This window comes from Doryrhamphus excisus, unplaced genomic scaffold, assembly GCF_030265055.1.
Source record: "Doryrhamphus excisus isolate RoL2022-K1 unplaced genomic scaffold, RoL_Dexc_1.0 HiC_scaffold_25, whole genome shotgun sequence".
In the NCBI taxonomy this organism is placed as follows: Eukaryota; Metazoa; Chordata; class Actinopteri; order Syngnathiformes; family Syngnathidae; genus Doryrhamphus; species Doryrhamphus excisus.
In genome coordinates this window covers 662,501-672,500 of record NW_026652243.1, presented here as the reverse complement: position 1 = coordinate 672,500, position 10,000 = coordinate 662,501, and the positions used below count along the sequence as shown (strand labels likewise).

The following is a 10,000-nucleotide window of genomic DNA, read 5'->3' as shown; positions in this document are numbered from 1 at the left end:
GGCGGTCTCCCATCCAAGTACTAACCAGGTCCGCCCCTGCTTAGCTTCCGAGATCGGACGAGATCGGGCGTTTTCAGGGTAGTATGGCCGTAAGCTGCCAGGTCAACTGAAAAGATCCTATTTGAAGGTGACGCAGGCCAAACTAGACTCTGGCAAAAAGTGTCAAACAGCGCCCTTTGCTTTCAGGCAAGAGCAGAAACCATAAAAAGCTTACAGCACCTGGTATTCCTAGGCGGTCTCCCATCCAAGTACTAACCAGGCCCGCCCCTGCTTAGCTTCCGAGATCGGATGAGATCGGGCGTTTTCAGGGTAGTATGGCCGTAAGCTGCCAAGGCAACTGAAAAGATCCTATTTGAAGGCGACGCAGGCCAAACTAGACTCCAGCAAAAAGTGTCAAACAGCGCCCTCTGCTGTCAGTCAAGAGCAGAAACCATAAAAAGCTTACAGCACCTGGTATTCCCAGGCGGTCTCCCATCCAAGTACTAACCAGGCCCGCCCCTGCTTAGCTTCCGAGATCGGATGAGATCGGGCGTTTTCAGGGTAGTATGGCTGTAAGCTGCCAAGGCAACTGAAAAGATCCTATTTGAAGGCAACGCAGGCCAAACTAGACTCCAGCAAAAAGTGTCAAACAGCGCCCTTTGCTGTCAGGCAAGAGCAGAAACTATAAAAAGCTTACAGCACCTGGTATTCCCAGGCGGTCTCCCATCCAAGTACTAACCAGGCCCGCCCCTGCTTAGCGTCCGAGATCGGGCGTTTTCAGGGTAGTATGGCCGTAAGCTGCCAGATCAACTGAAAAGATCCTATTTGAAGGCGACGCAGGCCAAACTAGACTCCAGCAAAAAGTGTCAAACAGCGCCCTCTGCTGTCAGGAAAGAGCAGAAACCATAAAAAGCTTACAGCACCTGGTATTCCCAGGCGGTCTCCCATCCAAGCACTAACCAGGCCCGCCCCTGCTTAGCTTCCGAGATCGGACGAGATCAGGCGTTTTAAGGGTAGTATGGCCGTAAGCTGCCAGGTCAACTGAAAAGATCCTATTTGAAGGTGACGCAGGCCAAACTAGACTCCAGCAAAAAGGGTCAAACAGCGCCCTCTGCTGTCAGGCAAGAGCAGAAACCATAAAAAGCTTACAGCACCTGGTATTCCCAGGCGGTCTCCCATCCAAGTACTAACCAGGCCCGCCCCTGCTTAGCTTCCGAGATCGGACGAGATCGGGCGTTTTCAGGGTAGTATGGCCGTAAGCTGCCAGGTCAACTGAAAAGATCCTATTTGAAGGTGACGCAGGCCAAACTAGACTCTGGCAAAAAGTGTCAAACAGCGCCCTTTGCTGTCAGGCAAGAGCAGAAACCATAAAAAGCTTACAGCACCTGGTATTCCCAGGCGGTCTCCCATCCAAGTACCAACCAGGCCCGCCCCTGCTTAGCGTCCGAGATCGGGCGTTTTCAGGGTAGTATGGCCGTAAGCTGCCAGATCAACTGAAAAGATCCTATTTAAAGGCGACGCAGGCCAAACTAGGCTCTGGCAAAAAGTGTCAAACAGCGCCTTTTGCTGTCAGGCAAGAGCAGAAACCATAAAAAGCTTACAGCACCTGGTATTCCCAGGCGGTCTCCCATCCAAGTACTAACCAGGTCCGCCCCTGCTTAGCTTCCGAGATCGGACGAGATCGGGCTTTTTCAGGGTAGTATGTCCGTAAGCTGCCAGGTCAACTGAAAAGATCCTATTTGAAGGTGACGCAGGCCAAACTAGACTCCAGCAAAAAGGGTCAAACAGCGCCCTCTGCTGTCAGGCAAGAGCAGAAACCATAAAAAGCTTACAGCACCTGGTATTCCCAGGCGGTCTCCCATCCAAGTACTAACCAGGCCCGCCCCTGCTTAGCTTCCGAGATCGGACGAGATCGGGCGTTTTCAGGGTAGTATGGCCGTAAGCTGCCGGGTCAACTGAAAAGATCCTATTTGAAGGTGACGCAGGCCAAACTAGACTCTGGCAAAAAGTGTCAAACAGCGCCCTTTGCTGTCAGGCAAGAGCAGAAACCATAAAAAGCTTACAGCACCTGGTATTCCCAGGCGGTCTCCCATCCAAGTACTAACCAGGCCCGCCCCTGCTTAGCGTCCGAGATCGGGCGTTTTCAGGGTAGTTTGGCCGTAAGCTGCCAGGTCAACTGAAAAGATCCTATTTGAAGGCGACGCAGACCAAACTAGACTCCAGCAAAAAGTGTCAAACAGCGCCCTCTGCTGTCAGGCAAGAGCAGAAACCATAAAAAGCTTACAGCACCTGGTATTCCCAGGCGGTCTCCCATCCAAGTACTAACCAGGCCCACCCCTGCTTAGCTTCCGAGATCGGACGAGATCGGGCCTTTTCAGGGTAGTATGGCCGTAAGCTGCCAGGGCAACTGAAAAGATCCTATTTGAAGGCGACGCAGGCCAAACTAGACTCCAGCAGAAAGTGTCAAACAGCGCCCTCTGCTTTCAGGCAAGAGCAGAAACCATAAAAAGCTTACAGCACCTGGTATTCCCAGGCGGTCTCCCATCCAAGTACTAACCAGGCCCGCCCCTGCTTAGCTTCCGAGATCGGATGAGATCGGGCGTTTTCAGGGTAGTATGGCCGTAAGCTGCCAAGGCAACTGAAAAGATCCTATTTGAAGGCGACGCAGGCCAAACTAGACTCCAGCAAAAAGTGTCAAACAGCGCCCTCTGCTGTCAGTCAAGAGCAGAAACCATAAAAAGCTTACAGCACCTGGTATTCCCAGGCGGTCTCCCATCCAAGTACTAACCAGGCCCGCCCCTGCTTAGCTTCCGAGATCGGATGAGATCGGGCGTTTTCAGGGTAGTATGGCTGTAAGCTGCCAAGGCAACTGAAAAGATCCTATTTGAAGGCAACGCAGGCCAAACTAGACTCCAGCAAAAAGTGTCAAACAGCGCCCTTTGCTGTCAGGCAAGAGCAGAAACCATAAAAAGCTTACAGCACCTGGTATTCCCAGGCGGTCTCCCATCCAAGTACTAACCAGGCCCGCCCCTGCTTAGCGTCCGAGATCGGGCGTTTTCAGGGTAGTATGGCCGTAAGCTGCCAGATCAACTGAAAAGATCCTATTTGAAGGCGACGCAGGCCAAACTAGACTCCAGCAAAAAGTGTCAAACAGCGCCCTCTGCTGTCAGGAAAGAGCAGAAACCATAAAAAGCTTACAGCACCTGGTATTCCCAGGCGGTCTCCCATCCAAGCACTAACCAGGCCCGCCCCTGCTTAGCTTCCGAGATCGGACGAGATCAGGCGTTTTAAGGGTAGTATGGCCGTAAGCTGCCAGGTCAACTGAAAAGATCCTATTTGAAGGTGACGCAGGCCAAACTAGACTCCAGCAAAAAGGGTCAAACAGCGCCCTCTGCTGTCAGGCAAGAGCAGAAACCATAAAAAGCTTACAGCACCTGGTATTCCCAGGCGGTCTCCCATCCAAGTACTAACCAGGCCCGCCCCTGCTTAGCTTCCGAGATCGGACGAGATCGGGCGTTTTCAGGGTAGTATGGCCGTAAGCTGCCAGGTCAACTGAAAAGATCCTATTTGAAGGTGACGCAGGCCAAACTAGACTCTGGCAAAAAGTGTCAAACAGCGCCCTTTGCTGTCAGGCAAGAGCAGAAACCATAAAAAGCTTACAGCACCTGGTATTCCCAGGCGGTCTCCCATCCAAGTACCAACCAGGCCCGCCCCTGCTTAGCGTCCGAGATCGGGCGTTTTCAGGGTAGTATGGCCGTAAGCTGCCAGATCAACTGAAAAGATCCTATTTGAAGGCGACGCAGGCCAAACTAGGCTCTGGCAAAAAGTGTCAAACAGCGCCTTTTGCTGTCAGGCAAGAGCAGAAACCATAAAAAGCTTACAGCACCTGGTATTCCTAGGCGGTCTCCCATCCAAGTACTAACCAGGTCCGCCCCTGCTTAGCTTCCGAGATCGGACGAGATCGGGCTTTTTCAGGGTAGTATGTCCGTAAGCTGCCAGGTCAACTGAAAATATCCTATTTGAAGGTGACGCAGGCCAAACTAGACTCCAGCAAAAAGGGTCAAACAGCGCCCTCTGCTGTCAGGCAAGAGCAGAAACCATAAAAAGCTTACAGCACCTGGTATTCCCAGGCGGTCTCCCATCCAAGTACTAACCAGGCCCGCCCCTGCTTAGCTTCCGAGATCGGACGAGATCGGGCGTTTTCAGGGTAGTATGGCCGTAAGCTGCCAGGTCAACTGAAAAGATCCTATTTGAAGGTGACGCAGGCCAAACTAGACTCTGGCAAAAAGTGTCAAACAGCGCCCTTTGCTGTCAGGCAAGAGCAGAAACCATAAAAAGCTTACAGCACCTGGTATTCCCAGGCGGTCTCCCATCCAAGTACTAACCAGGCCCGCCCCTGCTTAGCGTCCGAGATCGGGCGTTTTCAGGGTAGTTTGGCCGTAAGCTGCCAGGTCAACTGAAAAGATCCTATTTGAAGGCGACGCAGACCAAACTAGACTCCAGCAAAAAGTGTCAAACAGCGCCCTCTGCTGTCAGGCAAGAGCAGAAACCATAAAAAGCTTACAGCACCTGGTATTCCCAGGCGGTCTCCCATCCAAGCACTAACCAGGCCCGCCCCTGCTTAGCTTCCGAGATCGGACGAGATCAGGCGTTTTAAGGGTAGTATGGCCGTAAGCTGCCAGGTCAACTGAAAAGATCCTATTTGAAGGTGACGCAGGCCAAACTAGACTCCAGCAAAAAGGGTCAAACAGCGCCCTCTGCTGTCAGGCAAGAGCAGAAACCATAAAAAGCTTACAGCACCTGGTATTCCCAGGCGGTCTCCCATCCAAGTACTAACCAGGCCCGCCCCTGCTTAGCTTCCGAGATCGGACGAGATCGGGCGTTTTCAGGGTAGTATGGCCGTAAGCTGCCAGGTCAACTGAAAAGATCCTATTTGAAGGTGACGCAGGCCAAACTAGACTCTGGCAAAAAGTGTCAAACAGCGCCCTTTGCTGTCAGGCAAGAGCAGAAACCATAAAAAGCTTACAGCACCTGGTATTCCCAGGCGGTCTCCCATCCAAGTACCAACCAGGCCCGCCCCTGCTTAGCGTCCGAGATCGGGCGTTTTCAGGGTAGTATGGCCGTAAGCTGCCAGATCAACTGAAAAGATCCTATTTGAAGGCGACGCAGGCCAAACTAGACTCCAGCAAAAAGTGTCAAACAGCGCCCTCTGCTGTCAGGCAAGAGCAGAAACCATATAAAGCTTACAGCACCTGGTATTCCCAGGCGGTCTCCCATCCAAGTACTAACCAGGCCCGCCCCTGCTTAGCTTCCGAGATCGGACGAGATCGGGCTTTTTCAGGATAGTATGGCCGTAAGCCGCCAGATCAACTGAAAAGATCCTATTTGAAGGCGACGCAGGCCAAACTAGGCTCTGGCAAAAAGTGTCAAACAGCGCCTTTTGCTGTCAGGCAAGAGCAGAAACCATAAAAAGCTTGCAGCACCTGGTATTCCCAGGCGGTCTCCCATCCAAGTACTAACCAGGTCCGCCCCTGCTTAGCTTCCGAGATCGGACGAGATCGGGCGTTTTCAGGGTAGTATGGCCGTAAGCTGCCAGGTCAACTGAAAAGATCCTATTTGAAGGTGACGCAGGCCAAACTAGACTCTGGCAAAAAGTGTCAAACAGCGCCCTTTGCTTTCAGGCAAGAGCAGAAACCATAAAAAGCTTACAGCACCTGGTATTCCCAGGCGGTCTCCCATCCAAGTACTAACCAGGCCCGCCCCTGCTTAGCTTCCGAGATCGGATGAGATCGGGCGTTTTCAGGGTAGTATGGCCGTAAGCTGCCAAGGCAACTGAAAAGATCCTATTTGAAGGCGACGCAGGCCAAACTAGACTCCAGCAAAAAGTGTCAAACAGCGCCCTCTGCTGTCAGTCAAGAGCAGAAACCATAAAAAGCTTACAGCACCTGGTATTCCCAGGCGGTCTCCCATCCAAGTACTAACCAGGCCCGCCCCTGCTTAGCTTCCGAGATCGGATGAGATCGGGCGTTTTCAGGGTAGTATGGCTGTAAGCTGCCAAGGCAACTGAAAAGATCCTATTTGAAGGCAACGCAGGCCAAACTAGACTCCAGCAAAAAGTGTCAAACAGCGCCCTTTGCTGTCAGGCAAGAGCAGAAACTATTAAAAGCTTACAGCACCTGGTATTCCCAGGCGGTCTCCCATCCAAGTACTAACCAGGCCCGCCCCTGCTTAGCGTCCGAGATCGGGCGTTTTCAGGGTAGTATGGCCGTAAGCTGCCAGATCAACTGAAAAGATCCTATTTGAAGGCGACGCAGGCCAAACTAGACTCCAGCAGAAAGTGTCAAACAGCGCCCTCTGCTTTCAGGCAAGAGCAGAAACCATAAAAAGCTTACAGCACCTGGTATTCCCAGGCGGTCTCCCATCCAAGTACTAACCAGGCCCGCCCCTGCTTAGCTTCCGAGATCGGATGAGATCGGGCGTTTTCAGGGTAGTATGGCCGTAAGCTGCCAAGGCAACTGAAAAGATCCTATTTGAAGGCGACGCAGGCCAAACTAGACTCCAGCAAAAAGTGTCAAACAGCGCCCTCTGCTGTCAGTCAAGAGCAGAAACCATAAAAAGCTTACAGCACCTGGTATTCCCAGGCGGTCTCCCATCCAAGTACTAACCAGGCCCGCCCCTGCTTAGCTTCCGAGATCGGATGAGATCGGGCGTTTTCAGGGTAGTATGGCTGTAAGCTGCCAAGGCAACTGAAAAGATCCTATTTGAAGGCAACGCAGGCCAAACTAGACTCCAGCAAAAAGTGTCAAACAGCGCCCTTTGCTGTCAGGCAAGAGCAGAAACCATAAAAAGCTTACAGCACCTGGTATTCCCAGGCGGTCTCCCATCCAAGTACTAACCAGGCCCGCCCCTGCTTAGCGTCCGAGATCGGGCGTTTTCAGGGTAGTATGGCCGTAAGCTGCCAGATCAACTGAAAAGATCCTATTTGAAGGCGACGCAGGCCAAACTAGACTCCAGCAAAAAGTGTCAAACAGCGCCCTCTGCTGTCAGGAAAGAGCAGAAACCATAAAAAGCTTACAGCACCTGGTATTCCCAGGCGGTCTCCCATCCAAGCACTAACCAGGCCCGCCCCTGCTTAGCTTCCGAGATCGGACGAGATCAGGCGTTTTAAGGGTAGTATGGCCGTAAGCTGCCAGGTCAACTGAAAAGATCCTATTTGAAGGTGACGCAGGCCAAACTAGACTCCAGCAAAAAGGGTCAAACAGCGCCCTCTGCTGTCAGGCAAGAGCAGAAACCATAAAAAGCTTACAGCACCTGGTATTCCCAGGCGGTCTCCCATCCAAGTACTAACCAGGCCCGCCCCTGCTTAGCTTCCGAGATCGGGCGTTTTCAGGGTAGTATGGCCGTAAGCTGCCAGGTCAACTGAAAAGATCCTATTTGAAGGTGACGCAGGCCAAACTAGACTCTGGCAAAAAGTGTCAAACAGCGCCCTTTGCTGTCAGGCAAGAGCAGAAACCATAAAAAGCTTACAGCACCTGGTATTCCCAGGCGGTCTCCCATCCAAGTACCAACCAGGCCCGCCCCTGCTTAGCGTCCGAGATCGGGCGTTTTCAGGGTAGTATGGCCGTAAGCTGCCAGATCAACTGAAAAGATCCTATTTGAAGGCGACGCAGGCCAAACTAGGCTCTGGCAAAAAGTGTCAAACAGCGCCTTTTGCTGTCAGGCAAGAGCAGAAACCATAAAAAGCTTACAGCACCTGGTATTCCCAGGCGGTCTCCCATCCAAGTACTAACCAGGTCCGCCCCTGCTTAGCTTCCGAGATCGGACGAGATCGGGCTTTTTCAGGGTAGTATGTCCGTAAGCTGCCAGGTCAACTGAAAAGATCCTATTTGAAGGTGACGCAGGCCAAACTAGACTCCAGCAAAAAGGGTCAAACAGCGCCCTCTGCTGTCAGGCAAGAGCAGAAACCATAAAAAGCTTACAGCACCTGGTATTCCCAGGCGGTCTCCCATCCAAGTACTAACCAGGCCCGCCCCTGCTTAGCTTCCGAGATCGGACGAGATCGGGCGTTTTCAGGGTAGTATGGCCGTAAGCTGCCAGGTCAACTGAAAAGATCCTATTTGAAGGTGACGCAGGCCAAACTAGACTCTGGCAAAAAGTGTCAAACAGCGCCCTTTGCTGTCAGGCAAGAGCAGAAACCATAAAAAGCTTACAGCACCTGGTATTCCCAGGCGGTCTCCCATCCAAGTACCAACCAGGCCCGCCCCTGCTTAGCGTCCGAGATCGGGCGTTTTCAGGGTAGTATGGCCGTAAGCTGCCAGATCAACTGAAAAGATCCTATTTGAAGGCGACGCAGGCCAAACTAGGCTCTGGCAAAAAGTGTCAAACAGCGCCTTTTGCTGTCAGGCAAGAGCAGAAACCATAAAAAGCTTACAGCACCTGGTATTCCTAGGCGGTCTCCCATCCAAGTACTAACCAGGTCCGCCCCTGCTTAGCTTCCGAGATCGGACGAGATCGGGCTTTTTCAGGGTAGTATGTCCGTAAGCTGCCAGGTCAACTGAAAATATCCTATTTGAAGGTGACGCAGGCCAAACTAGACTCCAGCAAAAAGGGTCAAACAGCGCCCTCTGCTGTCAGGCAAGAGCAGAAACCATAAAAAGCTTACAGCACCTGGTATTCCCAGGCGGTCTCCCATCCAAGTACTAACCAGGCCCGCCCCTGCTTAGCTTCCGAGATCGGACGAGATCAGGCGTTTTCAGGGTAGTATGGCCGTAAGCTGCCAGGTCAACTGAAAAGATCCTATTTGAAGGTGACGCAGGCCAAACTAGACTCTGGCAAAAAGTGTCAAACAGCGCCCTTTGCTGTCAGGCAAGAGCAGAAACCATAAAAAGCTTACAGCACCTGGTATTCCCAGGCGGTCTCCCATCCAAGTACTAACCAGGCCCGCCCCTGCTTAGCGTCCGAGATCGGGCGTTTTCAGGGTAGTTTGGCCGTAAGCTGCCAGGTCAACTGAAAAGATCCTATTTGAAGGCGACGCAGACCAAACTAGACTCCAGCAAAAAGTGTCAAACAGCGCCCTCTGCTGTCAGGCAAGAGCAGAAACCATAAAAAGCTTACAGCACCTGGTATTCCCAGGCGGTCTCCCATCCAAGCACTAACCAGGCCCGCCCCTGCTTAGCTTCCGAGATCGGACGAGATCAGGCGTTTTAAGGGTAGTATGGCCGTAAGCTGCCAGGTCAACTGAAAAGATCCTATTTGAAGGTGACGCAGGCCAAACTAGACTCCAGCAAAAAGGGTCAAACAGCGCCCTCTGCTGTCAGGCAAGAGCAGAAACCATAAAAAGCTTACAGCACCTGGTATTCCCAGGCGGTCTCCCATCCAAGTACTAACCAGGCCCGCCCCTGCTTAGCTTCCGAGATCGGACGAGATCGGGCGTTTTCAGGGTAGTATGGCCGTAAGCTGCCAGGTCAACTGAAAAGATCCTATTTGAAGGTGACGCAGGCCAAACTAGACTCTGGCAAAAAGTGTCAAACAGCGCCCTTTGCTGTCAGGCAAGAGCAGAAACCATAAAAAGCTTACAGCACCTGGTATTCCCAGGCGGTCTCCCATCCAAGTACCAACCAGGCCCGCCCCTGCTTAGCGTCCGAGATCGGGCGTTTTCAGGGTAGTATGGCCGTAAGCTGCCAGATCAACTGAAAAGATCCTATTTGAAGGCGACGCAGGCCAAACTAGACTCCAGCAAAAAGTGTCAAACAGCGCCCTCTGCTGTCAGGCAAGAGCAGAAACCATATAAAGCTTACAGCACCTGGTATTCCCAGGCGGTCTCCCATCCAAGTACTAACCAGGCCCGCCCCTGCTTAGCTTCCGAGATCGGACGAGATCGGGCTTTTTCTGGATAGTATGGCCGTAAGCCGCCAGATCAACTGAAAAGATCCTATTTGAAGGCGACGCAGGCCAAACTAGGCTCTGGCAAAAAGTGTCAAACAGCGCCTTTTGCTGTCAGGCAAGAGCAGAAACCATAAAA

At 52.4% G+C, this 10,000-nt stretch overlaps 30 non-coding genes and 14 pseudogenes across 30 annotated transcripts in view; all 44 read right to left on the bottom strand.

Annotated features, from left to right (window-relative positions):
• LOC131117297 (5S ribosomal RNA) overlaps window positions 1–95 on the bottom strand; it is a 119-nt gene extending 24 nt beyond the window's left edge. Inside the window, exon 1 of the ribosomal RNA XR_009124519.1 lies at window positions 1–95. This exon is cut by the window's left edge and continues 24 nt beyond it. This is a non-coding gene — a ribosomal RNA (5S ribosomal RNA).
• Window positions 96–207: 112 nt separating this feature from the next.
• LOC131115355 (5S ribosomal RNA) lies at window positions 208–326 on the bottom strand. Its single transcript, XR_009122636.1, has one exon. It is a non-coding gene; the product is annotated as a 5S ribosomal RNA (ribosomal RNA).
• A 112-nt stretch (window positions 327–438) lies between these two features.
• On the bottom strand, window positions 439–557 carry LOC131116629 (5S ribosomal RNA). Its single transcript, XR_009123871.1, has one exon. It is a non-coding gene; the product is annotated as a 5S ribosomal RNA (ribosomal RNA).
• Window positions 558–669: 112 nt separating this feature from the next.
• On the bottom strand, window positions 670–778 carry LOC131112548 (5S ribosomal RNA; annotated as a pseudogene).
• Window positions 779–890: 112 nt separating this feature from the next.
• Window positions 891–1,009, bottom strand: LOC131118110 (5S ribosomal RNA). The gene has a single exon (XR_009125280.1). It is a non-coding gene; the product is annotated as a 5S ribosomal RNA (ribosomal RNA).
• Window positions 1,010–1,121: 112 nt separating this feature from the next.
• On the bottom strand, window positions 1,122–1,240 carry LOC131114603 (5S ribosomal RNA). The gene has a single exon (XR_009121910.1). It is a non-coding gene; the product is annotated as a 5S ribosomal RNA (ribosomal RNA).
• A 112-nt stretch (window positions 1,241–1,352) lies between these two features.
• LOC131113360 (5S ribosomal RNA) lies at window positions 1,353–1,461 on the bottom strand (annotated as a pseudogene).
• Window positions 1,462–1,573: 112 nt separating this feature from the next.
• LOC131118605 (5S ribosomal RNA) lies at window positions 1,574–1,692 on the bottom strand. Its single transcript, XR_009125766.1, has one exon. It is a non-coding gene; the product is annotated as a 5S ribosomal RNA (ribosomal RNA).
• A 112-nt stretch (window positions 1,693–1,804) lies between these two features.
• LOC131114602 (5S ribosomal RNA) lies at window positions 1,805–1,923 on the bottom strand. The gene has a single exon (XR_009121909.1). It is a non-coding gene; the product is annotated as a 5S ribosomal RNA (ribosomal RNA).
• Window positions 1,924–2,035: 112 nt separating this feature from the next.
• Window positions 2,036–2,144, bottom strand: LOC131113186 (5S ribosomal RNA; annotated as a pseudogene).
• Window positions 2,145–2,256: 112 nt separating this feature from the next.
• Window positions 2,257–2,375, bottom strand: LOC131116340 (5S ribosomal RNA). The gene has a single exon (XR_009123592.1). It is a non-coding gene; the product is annotated as a 5S ribosomal RNA (ribosomal RNA).
• Window positions 2,376–2,487: 112 nt separating this feature from the next.
• LOC131114611 (5S ribosomal RNA) lies at window positions 2,488–2,606 on the bottom strand. The gene has a single exon (XR_009121917.1). It is a non-coding gene; the product is annotated as a 5S ribosomal RNA (ribosomal RNA).
• A 112-nt stretch (window positions 2,607–2,718) lies between these two features.
• Window positions 2,719–2,837, bottom strand: LOC131116618 (5S ribosomal RNA). Its single transcript, XR_009123860.1, has one exon. It is a non-coding gene; the product is annotated as a 5S ribosomal RNA (ribosomal RNA).
• Window positions 2,838–2,949: 112 nt separating this feature from the next.
• On the bottom strand, window positions 2,950–3,058 carry LOC131112546 (5S ribosomal RNA; annotated as a pseudogene).
• A 112-nt stretch (window positions 3,059–3,170) lies between these two features.
• Window positions 3,171–3,289, bottom strand: LOC131118108 (5S ribosomal RNA). The gene has a single exon (XR_009125279.1). It is a non-coding gene; the product is annotated as a 5S ribosomal RNA (ribosomal RNA).
• A 112-nt stretch (window positions 3,290–3,401) lies between these two features.
• LOC131114601 (5S ribosomal RNA) lies at window positions 3,402–3,520 on the bottom strand. The gene has a single exon (XR_009121908.1). It is a non-coding gene; the product is annotated as a 5S ribosomal RNA (ribosomal RNA).
• Window positions 3,521–3,632: 112 nt separating this feature from the next.
• Window positions 3,633–3,741, bottom strand: LOC131113359 (5S ribosomal RNA; annotated as a pseudogene).
• A 112-nt stretch (window positions 3,742–3,853) lies between these two features.
• LOC131118904 (5S ribosomal RNA) lies at window positions 3,854–3,972 on the bottom strand. Its single transcript, XR_009126045.1, has one exon. It is a non-coding gene; the product is annotated as a 5S ribosomal RNA (ribosomal RNA).
• A 112-nt stretch (window positions 3,973–4,084) lies between these two features.
• On the bottom strand, window positions 4,085–4,203 carry LOC131114600 (5S ribosomal RNA). Its single transcript, XR_009121907.1, has one exon. It is a non-coding gene; the product is annotated as a 5S ribosomal RNA (ribosomal RNA).
• Window positions 4,204–4,315: 112 nt separating this feature from the next.
• On the bottom strand, window positions 4,316–4,424 carry LOC131113184 (5S ribosomal RNA; annotated as a pseudogene).
• A 112-nt stretch (window positions 4,425–4,536) lies between these two features.
• LOC131118107 (5S ribosomal RNA) lies at window positions 4,537–4,655 on the bottom strand. Its single transcript, XR_009125278.1, has one exon. It is a non-coding gene; the product is annotated as a 5S ribosomal RNA (ribosomal RNA).
• Window positions 4,656–4,767: 112 nt separating this feature from the next.
• On the bottom strand, window positions 4,768–4,886 carry LOC131114598 (5S ribosomal RNA). Its single transcript, XR_009121905.1, has one exon. It is a non-coding gene; the product is annotated as a 5S ribosomal RNA (ribosomal RNA).
• A 112-nt stretch (window positions 4,887–4,998) lies between these two features.
• On the bottom strand, window positions 4,999–5,107 carry LOC131113357 (5S ribosomal RNA; annotated as a pseudogene).
• A 112-nt stretch (window positions 5,108–5,219) lies between these two features.
• LOC131117380 (5S ribosomal RNA) lies at window positions 5,220–5,338 on the bottom strand. The gene has a single exon (XR_009124599.1). It is a non-coding gene; the product is annotated as a 5S ribosomal RNA (ribosomal RNA).
• A 112-nt stretch (window positions 5,339–5,450) lies between these two features.
• LOC131117295 (5S ribosomal RNA) lies at window positions 5,451–5,569 on the bottom strand. The gene has a single exon (XR_009124517.1). It is a non-coding gene; the product is annotated as a 5S ribosomal RNA (ribosomal RNA).
• Window positions 5,570–5,681: 112 nt separating this feature from the next.
• Window positions 5,682–5,800, bottom strand: LOC131114599 (5S ribosomal RNA). The gene has a single exon (XR_009121906.1). It is a non-coding gene; the product is annotated as a 5S ribosomal RNA (ribosomal RNA).
• A 112-nt stretch (window positions 5,801–5,912) lies between these two features.
• LOC131116607 (5S ribosomal RNA) lies at window positions 5,913–6,031 on the bottom strand. Its single transcript, XR_009123849.1, has one exon. It is a non-coding gene; the product is annotated as a 5S ribosomal RNA (ribosomal RNA).
• Window positions 6,032–6,143: 112 nt separating this feature from the next.
• Window positions 6,144–6,252, bottom strand: LOC131112545 (5S ribosomal RNA; annotated as a pseudogene).
• Window positions 6,253–6,364: 112 nt separating this feature from the next.
• On the bottom strand, window positions 6,365–6,483 carry LOC131114588 (5S ribosomal RNA). The gene has a single exon (XR_009121895.1). It is a non-coding gene; the product is annotated as a 5S ribosomal RNA (ribosomal RNA).
• Window positions 6,484–6,595: 112 nt separating this feature from the next.
• LOC131116595 (5S ribosomal RNA) lies at window positions 6,596–6,714 on the bottom strand. Its single transcript, XR_009123837.1, has one exon. It is a non-coding gene; the product is annotated as a 5S ribosomal RNA (ribosomal RNA).
• A 112-nt stretch (window positions 6,715–6,826) lies between these two features.
• LOC131112543 (5S ribosomal RNA) lies at window positions 6,827–6,935 on the bottom strand (annotated as a pseudogene).
• Window positions 6,936–7,047: 112 nt separating this feature from the next.
• Window positions 7,048–7,166, bottom strand: LOC131118106 (5S ribosomal RNA). The gene has a single exon (XR_009125277.1). It is a non-coding gene; the product is annotated as a 5S ribosomal RNA (ribosomal RNA).
• Window positions 7,167–7,278: 112 nt separating this feature from the next.
• LOC131111766 (5S ribosomal RNA) lies at window positions 7,279–7,387 on the bottom strand (annotated as a pseudogene).
• Window positions 7,388–7,499: 112 nt separating this feature from the next.
• On the bottom strand, window positions 7,500–7,608 carry LOC131113356 (5S ribosomal RNA; annotated as a pseudogene).
• A 112-nt stretch (window positions 7,609–7,720) lies between these two features.
• Window positions 7,721–7,839, bottom strand: LOC131118604 (5S ribosomal RNA). Its single transcript, XR_009125765.1, has one exon. It is a non-coding gene; the product is annotated as a 5S ribosomal RNA (ribosomal RNA).
• Window positions 7,840–7,951: 112 nt separating this feature from the next.
• LOC131114597 (5S ribosomal RNA) lies at window positions 7,952–8,070 on the bottom strand. The gene has a single exon (XR_009121904.1). It is a non-coding gene; the product is annotated as a 5S ribosomal RNA (ribosomal RNA).
• A 112-nt stretch (window positions 8,071–8,182) lies between these two features.
• Window positions 8,183–8,291, bottom strand: LOC131113355 (5S ribosomal RNA; annotated as a pseudogene).
• Window positions 8,292–8,403: 112 nt separating this feature from the next.
• Window positions 8,404–8,522, bottom strand: LOC131118903 (5S ribosomal RNA). The gene has a single exon (XR_009126044.1). It is a non-coding gene; the product is annotated as a 5S ribosomal RNA (ribosomal RNA).
• A 112-nt stretch (window positions 8,523–8,634) lies between these two features.
• Window positions 8,635–8,753, bottom strand: LOC131115859 (5S ribosomal RNA). The gene has a single exon (XR_009123127.1). It is a non-coding gene; the product is annotated as a 5S ribosomal RNA (ribosomal RNA).
• Window positions 8,754–8,865: 112 nt separating this feature from the next.
• On the bottom strand, window positions 8,866–8,974 carry LOC131113182 (5S ribosomal RNA; annotated as a pseudogene).
• A 112-nt stretch (window positions 8,975–9,086) lies between these two features.
• LOC131118105 (5S ribosomal RNA) lies at window positions 9,087–9,205 on the bottom strand. The gene has a single exon (XR_009125276.1). It is a non-coding gene; the product is annotated as a 5S ribosomal RNA (ribosomal RNA).
• A 112-nt stretch (window positions 9,206–9,317) lies between these two features.
• Window positions 9,318–9,436, bottom strand: LOC131114596 (5S ribosomal RNA). The gene has a single exon (XR_009121903.1). It is a non-coding gene; the product is annotated as a 5S ribosomal RNA (ribosomal RNA).
• Window positions 9,437–9,548: 112 nt separating this feature from the next.
• Window positions 9,549–9,657, bottom strand: LOC131113354 (5S ribosomal RNA; annotated as a pseudogene).
• Window positions 9,658–9,769: 112 nt separating this feature from the next.
• LOC131118410 (5S ribosomal RNA) lies at window positions 9,770–9,888 on the bottom strand. The gene has a single exon (XR_009125578.1). It is a non-coding gene; the product is annotated as a 5S ribosomal RNA (ribosomal RNA).
• Window positions 9,889–10,000: the final 112 nt, after the last annotated feature.